Genomic DNA, 12460 nt, shown 5'->3' on the forward strand with positions numbered 1-12460 from the left:
GTTCTTCAGCTTTTGTGCGGAATCGGAGCTTAGCTTAAACTGGTTCCTAGTGTAGAAACGCGGAAGCTGACACTGAAGGTAGAACTGTAGTTATCCCTTTAGTGTTTTTCCAAGCAGGGAAGGAAGTTGGGATTGGCCCATTTCAGCAGCAGGACGTCGGCAGAGGGTAAGGGAATGGAGGGTGGGCTCTTCGTGAGGCTGGGCTATGAAAAGGCAAAGACTGTGGTAGGTGCAGCAGGATATCCAGTAGCAGGCGTGAGCTTTCACAAGCGGTGATGTTCCTGCATGTCCTGGGTGAAGAGGCAACAGTCCTTGAGCGGGGAGGGGTGAGGCAGAGTCCGGGGCCCTGACGGGTCTTGCCCTTGGAAGCAGAGGGTGGAAGAGGGCGGTGTGGATGCAGGGCAGGGCAGGAATTTGGTGATGGCAAGATGAGGGAATTCGCTGCCTCACACCGTCACGAGAAGAGATCACCAACAGATTAAAGTCCTAACCTTAAAAATGAATCCGTAAAATTACTGAAGAAAGCACAGGGGAATATGTTCATGATCTTGGGATAGAAAACACCTTAAACAAGACAAAGAAAGCAAAAGACAGTGTGAGACAATTAACTTTCTCAAATTCAGCATTTTCTGTGTGACAAGATGCTAAAAAAGCAAGGGTGGAAATATCAAGACTAGATACAAAGCACTAGAGTGCAGAATACATAGAGAACTCCTAGAACTCCCTAAGAAAAGAAAAATGGGCGAATGCCAGGAATGAGCAATTTACAGAAGAGGAGACGCCCAACGTTGGGAAGGGCAGATTTCAGAATTCAGAAATGTGTATCCTCGATTTTGGCAGAAGTTAAGCCTTACATGTTGTGGGAGTGGATTGTTATAGACACCCTGGAGGTTTGGCGGACAATTCAGAAGCATTTATCAAATTTTAAAATGGCACACAGAGCCATACCCAGAGTATATACCAAGAGTAGGGTTTCTAAGCTCAGCGCTGTGGACATTTGGGCCAGATAATTCTTCGTCATGAAAGGCTGTCCTGTGCCCTGTAGGATATTTGGCACTATCCCTGGTCCCTGCCCATAAAGTGCTGGTAGTAGCCCTTTGCCCAACCCACCCACCAAGTTGCGATTGCCACGGGTGCAAAATTTTCCCCAGTTGAGAATCACTGCCCTAGAAAAACACTTGCATGCATGCAGAAGAGGGAAGGGGAGGGAGTGCTGTGGTCACAACTCAAGTCCGCCGTGGAGGAGTGGTTAAGGAAAGGGAGACCAGGGGCTGGGCCGAGCCCCTTCCTCTTAGAAGCTCCTGTGATCTGACAAACTGGCTCTTTAGAAAACCCTTTTCCCCTCAGCTCGCCTTCCCCTCCCCTTGGCCTAAGATGGGTGGGGGCATGTCGGATGCAGCCTGCAGCCCAGCCACACACAAGGAAGGATTCCAGGAGACATACTGGGCAAGACTTCCCTCCTCCTCCCCTTCCTGCCCCGACTCTGGGGCAGGAAAGGCAGCAGGCTCTCCTCTGCTTCTCCTAGGTCATGGAGCTCCGTTGCTAATATGCTCGAGGACAAGGAAAATCTGGAAATCCTTTCACAGGATGGCAGCCTGGCTGGCAAGGGTGCTGTGCTGCTGCGGAATCCAATTGCAAATGTCAAAAGCCTTTGATCTCTCTCCGTGTCCTTGGAACAAAGTCTAAGTCTGCCCTTCCCTCCAGGAGGTAGCTGTCTCAGGCCATCCAGGACAGAGGTTTGGCATGCGAGAGAGCAAAGAGAGCAGAAGCACATCGAAATGTTTAAAATCACTCCCGGGGCATATCCAGGAGCGCTTACACCCACGAGCTTGAAGTCCGCAGTGCGGTCTCCTCCATCCTCTGTGCGGTTCCTGAATGCGTATCTCCATGCGTTCATCAGCGGGGTGTGGGTCTGTGGTGTGGGGTCCTGGAGATTGGGTCTAGCACCTCTTGACAGTTTGCTTTGGTGCAGGTGAGAAAATAGTTCTCAGTTCCATCTGCCCAGAGCTGAAGACTAAAAGCAGCTACTAGGGATTATGTTAATGACTTCGGGTGATGGACAAAGGAGACGTTGTCCCGCAGAACACAGGGAAAAATATCTTTTTGTAAAGGATGATGGGCAGCAACAGGTGGTTTAATTAGTATGTATAGGAGCCTCGTATGTCAGAATCACTGACCATGAAGGATGCTCTCTGCAGGAGTGTTCTCCCTCCACTCAGCCAAAACCAGGGGCCATGTTTGAAACCCTGCACTACCCTTGTTGCCTACGCACTGACCAATGGGAACAGACGCTGGGCACACATCCTGGGATGCCTGCATCCTGGCTGAGCCCAGGCCTGGCCCTTCCCAGGCCCTTCCCACTGGACATCTTCCTCCGTGGGAACGATTAGATGTTATGTGCCAGATCTCTCTGCCCCGGCCGTATTTTTTTTTTTTTTTTTGCGGTACGCGGGCCTCTCACTGTTGCGGCCTCTCCCGTTGTGGAGCACAGGCTCCGGACGCGCAGGCTCAGCGGCCATGGCTCACGGGCCCAGCCACTCCGCAGCATGTAGGATCTACCCAGACCGGGGCACGAACCCGCGTCCCCTGCATCGGCACGTGGACTCTCAACCACTGCGCCACCAGGGAAGCCCACCTTTTCTATCTTAATTAAGCATTTATCATGCACTGTGGCCCTAACTTTTGTGGTTTGAGTTGCAGCAGCAAAATTAGCACGAATTTCTTTTTCCTTCTTCACAATTTCATGGATAGAAGATTCCTTCTTACTGTAGAGCTTAATGGTATGATTTTTTTTCTTTCGTTATTGAGAACTTTCACCTTTTTACTTAAATGAAACACTTTACCGCTTCTCTTTGGTGTATCCGAATTGCCAGCATCACTCCTCTTGTGCTTCGAGGCCATTATTAATAGGATAAGCGTTATTTAACACAAGCAGTGTGATACTGCAACAATTGATCTGATCAGCAAGATGGCTACTAAGTGACTAACGGCCGGGATATGCTGGAAAAGTGATGATTCATTGTCCTACACAGGACAGTGTGAGATTTCATCAAGTTACTCAGAATGGCCCACAATTTAAAACTTATGAATTGTTTATTTCTGGAATTTTCCATGTAATATGTTCTGACCCCAGTTGACTGTAGGTAACTGAAACCATGGAAAGTGAAACCACGGATAAGGGGAGACTCCCGTGGCTGTGTACATTTAAAGAATACTGGGATTAACGAAAAGTCAGGATGCGATACTTACAAATCTCTGTCTAAAAGGATTTCTAGAAACGTGAGAGGGAAAAATGCATAATACACAAGTTTTATTCTTTTGTTTATATATACAAAACCTGTGTTTTAAGTAGCTACAAAGCTAACAATACTGTTTTATTTCAAGTTTACTTTTCATTCTGTGGTATTAACACCTGGATAGATTCATTCTTAGGTAGCTTGAAGCAACCAGGGATGGGGGTGCCTGTCACCTTGCTAAACAGTCTCCAAGGGAAGTAGAAATGTTGAAAAAAGGCAGCTGTAACTTGGCGCAAAAATCGACCTAATTATTTGTGATTATATATGTCATGTTTTTAAGGTGAGCCCCTCAAATAAACCAATTGTTTGACTCTTTTTTAATAGAGCAAATTGTATTGTTCTTGCAATATTTTTTGTCTCTTTAGCTGAAGACCAAGTCGTTCCTCCCCTCCTGTTTAAATAATATTAATAAAAATAACAGGTATTGATGTCTTGTTTGTCCCTCAACTTTCTATGATTCCTTTTTTTAGTAAGGTAAAACTATCTTAGAAAGTTTTAAATTTTTTCCCCTTAAGAACGCCGTTAATGATACTTTCCACTCAACACAGAAAATTTCATAAAGGAGGAATATTACAACCGATCAAATCTACTATGTGCCAGACACTTTCCAGCTTTTAGCTGATTTAATAGTCACAATGACATTCTGAGATAGGTTTCAACGCACCTATCTTACTACAGTGAGGAAACTGAGGCTCTGAGAAGTGAGACATTTTACTGTGGGTCTGAGTAAGAGGTGGACTGGGCTTCCATCCAAGCATGTTTGTTTCCAAGTCTGTATAATATCATGGTGACTAATAAGAGCATGGACTTCAGCCAGGATCCCTGTGTTTGGATGCAGGTCTGCTACTTACTAGCTCTGTTAACTTAGAGTAAGGTAGGTAATCCCTCTAAGCCCATTTTCTTGTGTGTAAAGGAGGCATCATTATAATAATATATCCCTGAGGGGTAGGTTCTCAGAATGGCTCTTACTTAGTCAAGCAGGCTTGCTTTCAGTCCTGGGCCTCCTCCTGGCCTTGGCCCTCTCCTGGAGCACCCCAGGACATTTCTCAGCAGACGGAGTCTCACTTGATTTCCAGAAAGTATTCCTTGATGAGTCCTGTTCATTTGAACTCTCTCTCCCCTCCTCCCTCCCTTCCCAACTCAAACATTCTGAGCAGGTGTACTAGAAAGAAAGGAAGCAGAAAAAGTAAGAAAATAGAAAACCCGAAATTAACCGCAGCAGCTCCGCCTCCTAGGAGAGATTCTCCTTGGAATGATCATCCTTTATTTTAGCAAAACACTTTGATGGGGCATTGAATTCAGAAAAGCTAGCCCCAAGTCAAACAGAACCAAGTTGTTCTGCATAATAAGGTAAGAATGTTAGCATTTCAAAGATTAGTTATAAGAAGGGAGGGGGGGGTCTGTGAAGGAGGGAAGAGCCCAGAAAGATGAGGTGATGGGCTTAGTGCGGAGGGGCTGGTAATGCTCTAACAATGGCTAAGGGGCCTTACAAAACCAGAGTGTTCAATATCCCACTTTAAAGCATAATCTGAGTGTTGAACCAAAAACCTCCCCAAACCCTCAAACTTAACTCCAACCATGCCCCCAATGTCTGTCACCTGCAGCCCTCTGGTAAAGGAATGACAGCAGTGCCCAGTGGGAGGTGGGGTGATATGCATGGAACAGGAATGGGATGGATGGGAGATTACCCATAAACCAAGGAAAGTCAGCATATGCTAGAACTTGAAGTAAGGGGTGATGGGCAGATGTGTGACCCCATGAAATCTCTGGAGGGATAGTGAAGTGTTATATGGAGGTCGGGGGGGGGTCGAGCTAGATTAAATCTTGTCTATAAGGATGGGGTGCCCCAGATGACAAACATACCACATCAAACACAGGGGATTTCACAATGAACCAGATGGGATTATCAAATTATGATCCAAGTCTATTATTCTTCTATAAGATATGCTAAATCTGTGTGTGTCCCTTCCAGGACGAAGACTTATTATGGTTACCCATGGCCCTCAAGAGTCATAGGATCAGTAGGAATGAGACACTCAGATATTTAACCCAGTACAATCCAACCAAAAAGGTGGTAAAATGGACACGGCTTCTTGGTGCCCTTGGTTGGTGGGTTGATGAGGCCAGTGTTGAGGGGAGGCACCATCCAATCAGAGCAGCACAAAGTTCCCTAGATTTTAGGCTTTTTGGCTCTCCAAGTTCACAGGCCCAGGTAACTGGCATCTTAACCAGTGAAGCTGCTGTATAAAGTCCCGTATCATCTGGACCAGGTGCCAAAGTTGAGTTTATAAGTTTAATTACTGAGAAGTGCAAAGAGCTCTCCCATATTATTGAAATGTTCCATTTAATAGTTTCAAGGGCTACTGATTTTTCACCTCAAAACTATGAATGTTCAGCATTTTCTTGGAAAATTTCTCACTACAATTTATAAATTGTGTTTGCCCCAGGAGGTTCACTCACTAAAACTAGGGGGACTCACTCACTGACAATGACTTAACTGGACTAGTTCAAGATAACTTGTTTGGTATAAAGAGATGGGGGAGAATCTTTTAGAATTAGTATATTTCTAAAGACATTTCCCCTTTGTATATAAACTTGTTTTGTAAGCAAAATACAGTGACACTAACAAAGTGGCTTTAAAACACAATAAGGATCAGGGCAATTTAGTAACAATGGCATTGTTTCCCAATCTCCTCAAAGCCCCTCACAAAATCCAGCAGAGCAACAAGGATAGAAATAGAAAAATAGTGTAGAAAGTAGAAATAAATCAGTAGAAGGATTCTTCCAAAGGAGTCAAGTGAAAGTGATGGATATAGGGGACAGGCAAAGAAGATCCAACATATACATAATAAATCCCCCCCACACCCCCCAACCTCAGAAAAGTAAGGCTGTGGAGTAGAATATACAAAACTATTTTTTAAAAACTTTCCTGAAAATAAAACAAACAAAAAATAACTTGAACCTGTGTATTTAAAAAGGACATGATGTACCTGGGACATACAACCAAGAACAGTCAACTCCAAGACATAGTCTATTCAAATTATCAGATTTTATAGAATTGAAATCCTTTGGCATAAGGTAAAATGACCAAGTAACTTATATGGGATTAGACCTTCATGGTATACTTTTAAATTAAAACATAAGGGCATAAATGGAGTAATGAAGTACAGATACCCAAGAAAGAAAATGTGAGCCAATAATGATTTTATTCAGCCAAAGTGACCTTCAATTATAAAAGACATAAACTGTGATGAAGTTGAGGGAATCAGGGAATATTGTTTCTGTGTGCCCTTACTGAGAGATCTACTAAACAATAAGTTCCAGACAATCAAGAATTCTTTAGAGAAGCTTTCTGTAAGAACTACTTGTGATCACTGAACACACATAACTGTAGAATGAAGACTAGTAGGCACAAGGGTGAAAAATACTATGTTATATCCTCCAATAATGAAGACATAATTCATCTATCAAAAATGGGGAGAGCAGGGAAAGATTATGTAGAAAGTAAGCTTGCTGGTTGCCTCAAAGGTATTATTTACCACTAAATGGATATCACTTTAGATACTTTGGGGAGAGGAAGGGAGGGGAAGAAGTGGTTACTAATTTCAATAATGTTCATAGTAGGGAAACAAAAGACCTGCACCATCCAACATGGTAGCCACCAGATATACATGGCTATTTAAAATTGGTTTTTTTGGCCATGCCGCTCAGCATGTGGGATCTTAGCTCCCTGACCAGGGATTGAACCTGCTCCACCTGCAGTGGAAGCACAGAGTCTTAACCAATGGACCACCAGGGAAGTCCTGGCTATTTAAATTTTAATTAGCAGTAAATAAAATTTAAAATTCAGTTTCTCAATCATATTAGCCACATTTCAAGTGCTCCATAAGCTACTACATGTAGCCAGTACACCTTCCACATTAGAGAACACAGAACATGTCCATCATTATAGCAAGTTCTTTGGACAATGCTACAGCAGATAGCATTTTTAAAAGAAGGAGTAATAATATTACCCTAAGATATTAGTATAAAGGTAACCATTGAAACAAAATACCCGATCTATGGTATTTTGATTTGGCAGCCTAAGCAGATTAATAGAGACAGCAATTCTCTCCATATTAATATACAGATTCAACACAGTCTCTATCAAAATACAAGCTGACCTCTTTTCAGAAATTGACAAGCTGGTCTTGAAATTCATATGGATATTCAAGGAATATGGAGTAATGAAAACAATCTTGAAAAAGAAGAACAGGGACTTCCCTGGTGGTCCAGAGGTTAAGACTCTGCTTCCACTGCAGGGGTCACGGGTTCAATCCCTGGGAACTAAGAGCCTGCATGCTGCACTGCACAGCCAACAAAAAGGAAGAACCAAGTTGGAAGACTCACATGTCCCAATTTCAAAACTTACCACAAAGACATAGTGATCAAGACAGTGTGGTATGGGCATTAGGACAGATATGTACATCAGTCAGATAGAACTGAGGATCCAAAAATAAACCCTTGCTTTTACTGTCAATTGATTTTTGACAAGAGTGCTAAGACAATTCAGTGGGGGGAAGAAGTCTCTCTAATGGTGCTGGGGCAACTGGCTATACACATGGACCCCTACCCTCACAACATACATAAAAATTGACTCAAAGTGGACTATATACATTAATGTAAGAGTTTAAACTTTAAAACTCTTAGAAGAAAATGTAGAGTAACCTTATGACTGTGAAGGTTAGGCAAAGCCCTCTGTGATATTGGTTGGCCACAAAGTTCGTTCGGGTTTTTCCTAACATCTTACTAAAAAACCCAAATGAACTTTGTGGCCAACCCAATATAATATCAAAAACACAAGTGATAAAAAATAGGTACATTAGATTCATCAAAATTTAAAAGTTTTGTGCTTTAAAGGATACCATCAACAAGCGAGAGGCCAATACACAGATTGGGGGGAAATATTTGTAAATTTTATCTGATAAGGAAGTTGAATCCAGAATATATAAAGAACTCATAACTTGGTAATAAAAAAGAAAATAACCCAATTTTTTAAAGTGGGCAATAAATAACTCATGACTTGATGTACAGCAAGGTTACTATAGTTAATAATACTGTATTACACATTTGAAATGTGCTCAGAGAGTAAAACTTTTTATCATCACAAGAAAGAAATCTAACTATGTATGAGGTCTGATGTTAACTAGACTTACTGTGGTGATCTTTCCACAGTGTGTACAAATATCAAATTACTATGTTGTATACCTGAAACCAATATGTTTTATGTCAATTAAACCTCAACTTAAAAAATGGGCAAAAGATCTTAATAGCTCTTAATAGGCATTTCTCCAAAGAAGATATACAAATGGCCATGCCATCTGATTTTTGATATACAAAATCAAAAGTACAATGAGATATTTTATACCTTCTATATGGCTAGAATCAAAAAGCCCGATAACAAGTGTTGACAAGGATGTGGAGAAACTGAAACTCTCATACACTGTTGGTGGGAATGTGCAGCCACTTTGGAGAAGAGTCTGGTAGTGCCTCAAAAAGTTAAAAAAAAGTTACCATATGACTCAGCAATTCCACTCCTACGCATATAACCAAGAGAAATGAAAACACGTGTCCACACAAAAACTGTGTGTGAATGTTTGTAGCAGCATTATTTATAATAGGCAAAAAGCAGAAATTACCTACATGTCCATGATTGTATAGAATGGGGCATATGCATGTAATGGAGTATTATTCAGTCATAAAAGAAATTAAATACTAATATACACCACAATACGTGTGATCCTTGACAATATTATGCTGAAGAATCCAGCCACAGAAGAAGACATACTGTGTGATGACATTTATACGAAATACCCAGAACAGGCAACCATGGTGATGGTTGTAAAACTGTGAATAGACTAAAAACAACTGAATTGGACACTTTGAAAGAGTGAATTGTATGGTACGTCAATTACTTTTTTTTTTTTTTTTTGGCTGTGTTGGGTCTTCGTTTCTGCGCGAGGGCTTTCTCTAGTTGCGGCGAGCGGGGTCCACTCTTCATCGCGGTGCGCGGGCCCCTCACTGTCGCGGCCTCTCTTGCTGCGGAGCACAGGCTCCAGACGTGCAGGCTCAGTAGCTGTGGTGCACGGGCTTAGTTGCTCCGCAGCATGTGGGATCTTCCCAGACCAGGGCTCGAACCCGTGTCCCCTGCATTGGCAGGAAGATTTTCAACCACTGCGCCACCAGGGAAGCCCCGTCAATTACATTTTAGTAAAGCTGTTACACAAAATATCTATATAAAAATTTAAAAAGAAAAGAAACACTCAAAAGAGCTAGAAAAGGGACAACAGAAACAAATATAGAACTAAAGATAAAAACAGACATCAATGATATAGAAAACAAACAAACAAAACAACAGAATTAATAAATGAGTCAAAAAGTTGGCTTTTGGGGAAATAAAATAGACAAACCTAATTTTACTAAATGGGATAAAGCACAAAAGACAAAATAAGAAATGACAAGGGGCAATAATAATCCAGAGAAAATATTAAAATCCCAGAGACTATTTTGAATAACTATGAAAATAAAATATAAAACCTAGATGAAATGGATACTTTTTTAGGAAAATTTATTTAACCAAAGTTGAATCCAGTATAGCTAATAAGCTTAAACAGCCAATTTCCATAGAAGAAACAGGAAGTTGTAGAAGAAGTGCTCCTTCCAGAAAAGCACCAGGCTTGAATGGAATTCTCCCAAGCTAAAAAAAAAAGATAATCCTAATGCAGTTTACAGTATTACAGGGTAGAACAAAAGAAAAGCCTCTAAGTTATTTTTATGAAGTGAATATAACTTTTATGCCAAAATCTGACAAAGATTGAGAGGGGGGGAAAAAAGAAAAAATTTCAGACCATTTTAACTATGATGCAAAAATTTAAAATAAAATATTAGCAAAGAGATCCATCAACACATTAATGCGTTATTCACCATGATCAAGTGTGGTTCATTCCAGGAATGTAAGAAAGAGTCAATACCCTAATATCAATATAATACTAATAGAGTTTAATAAAAGTATCATCTAATCATCTCCTTAGACTTCAAAAGGCATGTAACAAAATTCAATACCTGTTCATGTTAAAAATTCTAAAATAGGAATTGAAAGATACTTCTTTAACTTGATAAAATAAAAATATTTCAGCTGCAAAGACAGGATCATACTTAACAGGGAAGCTCCAGAGGCCTTCCCGATAAAGTTAAGAAAATAAAAGGATGCCTATTACTACTTATGATAGCTTTGGAGATATTAGACAAGAAAAAGGAACTACAATAATAAGAGTTAAGAAGGAAGAGGTAATAATATCTCTATTTGCAGCTGCTATCACCACGTATCTGGAACACCCAAAGAATAAATTAAAACTACTGCGAATAGTAGGATATTTTAGCTGGAGAGGGTGTGGAGAAAAGGGAACCCTCCTGCACTGTTGGTGAGAATGTAAATCGGTGCAGCCACTATGGAGAACAGTACGGAGGCTCCTTAAAAAACTAAAAATAGAGTTGCCATATGATCCAGCAATCCCGCTCCTGGGCACATATCCAGAAAAGACGAAAACTCTAATTCAGAAGGACACGTGCACCCCAATGTTCACAGCAGCACTATTTACAACTGTCAAGACATGGAAGCAACCTAGATGTCCATCAACAGATGAATGGATAAAGAAGGTGTGGTATATATACATACAATGGAATATTACTCAGCCATAAAAAAAGAATGAAATAATGCCATTTGTAGCAACATGGATGGACCTAGAAATTTTCATACTAAGTGAAGTCAGACAGAAAAAGATAAATATTATATGATATCACTTATATGTGGAATCTGAAAACTAATACAAATGAACTTATTTACAAAACAGAAACAGACTCACAGGCATAGAAAACAAACTTACAGTTACCAAAGGGGAAGCGGGGGGGGGATAAATTGGGAGTACGGGATTAAGAGATGCACACTACCATATATAAAACAGATGAACAACAAGGATTTACTGTATATCACAGGGAACTATATTCAACATCCTGTAATAAACTATAATGGAAAAAAATTGAAAAAAGAATATAGATATATACATATAAGTATATGTATAACCAAATCACTTTGTTACACACCTGAACTAACACAATATTGTAAATCAGCTATATTTCAATTTAAAAAATAATAAGGTATTTTAGTAATATAGAATATAAAATTGACATACAGAAAATAATAGCTATTTTATACACACATGCATACACATACACCCCTCAAGCAATATCCTATTAAAAGATATAATGAAAGGGAAAACACCATTACGGTAACAAAAAGTAAATTAAATGTCTGAGAATAGTTTCAACAAGAATAGTTTCAACAACAAACTTTTACAGGGAGATCAGCTTGGTGCTTTGTAACCACCTAGAGGGGTGGGATAGGGAGGGTGGGAGGGAGACGCAAAAGGGAGGAGATATGGGGACATATGTATATGTATAGCTGATTCACTTTGTTATAAAGCAGAAACTAACACACCATTGTAAAGCAATTATCCTCCAGTAAAGATGTTAAAAAAAACGATCCTGCACATGGCAACGAAGATAGTGCGTGCCACAACTAAGACCTGGCACAGCCAAATAAAGAAAAAAAAGAAAGAAAAAGAATAGGCAAAACTTTTATGATTAAAACTATAAAACATTCCTGAAAGACACAAATGTATAATTAAATAAAAGAGAAGACCATATTCTTGGACAGGATGATGGCACATCATAAAGATGCCAAAGGCGCAGATGACAGGTTGATGGCGAACGTCATGACGGATGACACATCAGTCTTACCCAGAGTGGTACCCTGACATCCTGACCTGATGCAATGAGCAGCACACAGCACCACCTGTGGGTATCTGTGCCCAAAGAATTAAACCAGAATCTAATCAAGTCTCTAAAGACAGGAAATAAGAGGAAGAGAAACATATTAAAGGACATTCTGGGATGCCGTCCACCAAATCCAGAAAGTCTACAGGACAGTTTACCTGGTTTCTTCTAAGGAAGGAAGTGGGTTATAGATCACAAGAGACTTGAGATGCATCAACCACACGCAGTCTGAGTCTTGATCTAAACCAGCTGCAGAAAGACATTTGAGATAACTGGGGAAATGTGAAAACAGA

The sequence above is a fragment of the Delphinapterus leucas genome, chromosome 2 (assembly GCF_059928025.1).
Source record: "Delphinapterus leucas isolate spDelLeu-1000000601 "Yukka" chromosome 2, BTC_Dleu_Yukka2, whole genome shotgun sequence".
NCBI classification, from domain to species: domain Eukaryota; kingdom Metazoa; phylum Chordata; class Mammalia; order Artiodactyla; family Monodontidae; genus Delphinapterus; species Delphinapterus leucas.